The sequence below is a fragment of the Nothobranchius furzeri genome, chromosome 10, assembly GCF_043380555.1.
Source record: "Nothobranchius furzeri strain GRZ-AD chromosome 10, NfurGRZ-RIMD1, whole genome shotgun sequence".
Lineage (NCBI taxonomy): Eukaryota > Metazoa > Chordata > Actinopteri > Cyprinodontiformes > Nothobranchiidae > Nothobranchius > Nothobranchius furzeri.
Window position 1 is genome coordinate 37,488,211 of NC_091750.1, and position 1,378 is coordinate 37,489,588.

Here is a 1,378-nt window from a genome sequence, read left to right on the forward strand (position 1 = left end):
CAGTGCTTTGCTTCACAGAAAATACAAACAAATATTAAACACAGTTTTTTGCAAACAAACAAAATGCATGCAGAGTAAAGTGCTGGACGCAGCCTCACTGATCTTTTCCTGTGGATATTTACCCACTAAATATGTTTTCTACTACTTCTTGATAAAAGTGCACACATTCTCAACAAGAGCAATCTTGTTAAGATAAAATAATTTGTTTTAGAAATCATCCATCCATTGTTTTCTGCTTATCTGGAGTCGAGTTGCAGGGGCAGCAGCCTAAATAGATAGGCCAAAAATTCCCTCTTCCCAGGCACTTTGGAATTCCAAGGCATTCCCAGACCAGACGGGAAGCACAACACCTCCAGCGTGTCCTGGGTCTTCCTTTGGGTCTCCTCCCGGTTGGACGTGCCCGTATCCAGGAGACATCCTAACCAGATCCTTTACCTGAACTGACTCCTCTCCAGTGTTTTTAGAGGTGATGTTCTTAAACAGACACTACTGTTTTTACATGTCAATAAAAACGGAAATACTTTTTCAAGCAGCAAACTGACCTGATTATTCTTGAGATTTTTCCGATTCACATAGAAGGTTTTTCTAAACATAATAATTGTTTTATTATTTTTGCTGAGTTAATTTTCTAACTATTTAAACAGTTTTACACAAAACAGACACGATGCTTGGATAAAATACTATTTTAGAATCATATTTCTAAACATGATCCAAACTGTGGAAGTACTGTATTTTGCTGAAATATTTGATTATACAAGTGAATAAATAATGTTAACAATTCCTGATTATTTGTATGATTCTTTGTGGAAATGAAATTGATCACAAAAAATGTAATGTGATGATTGGTGATTTTTACAAACACCAGGCATTAAACAGAAAAACTGAAATACTTTTTGTATGATTTTATTGGTTGTGTTGTGGTTAAACTAGCAATATATTTCTTTTTGAAATATGAACCTGCGCAATTTCTATATGAAATAATAAATTATCACCCCAAAAGACAGACTTTTTCCTAAAAATATGTTGATTTCAAATAAAATATTTCTGCTGCCTTTGCTGCCCTCTAGCGGACAAATTAGTTCCTTCAGCTGGTACACTGATGCTGCCTTTACGGCACCACAAGAAAACAGATAAACAATAGAGCTTTACCGATTTTCTGCAGTTTTGAACAGATTTATAGAAGAACTATTTGTTTTTATGAAATATCCGCTAAATCTTGGCTGGCGTTTGTGTTGGATAAGTAACCGTTGATGTCTGAAGTATCCGCGCCCTAGGTTAAAGTCGCTCCCCGGGTCTGGTTCCGGGATTTACCAGAGACGTGAACGCACCACCCGAACCAGACTCCCTTATATTGTTAACGTTGATTTCTCCGGTTCAA

The 1,378-nt window shown here is 36.5% G+C and overlaps 1 protein-coding gene across 1 annotated transcript in view; it reads left to right on the forward strand.

Annotated features, from left to right (window-relative positions):
* The first annotated feature begins 1,338 nt into the window (after positions 1-1,338).
* dapk1 (death-associated protein kinase 1) overlaps positions 1,339-1,378 on the forward strand; it is a 66,114-nt gene continuing 66,074 nt past the window's right edge. Inside the window, exon 1 of the mRNA XM_015960301.3 lies at positions 1,339-1,378. This exon is cut by the window's right edge and continues 93 nt beyond it. The gene's annotated coding sequence lies outside the window, so the exon portion shown is untranslated.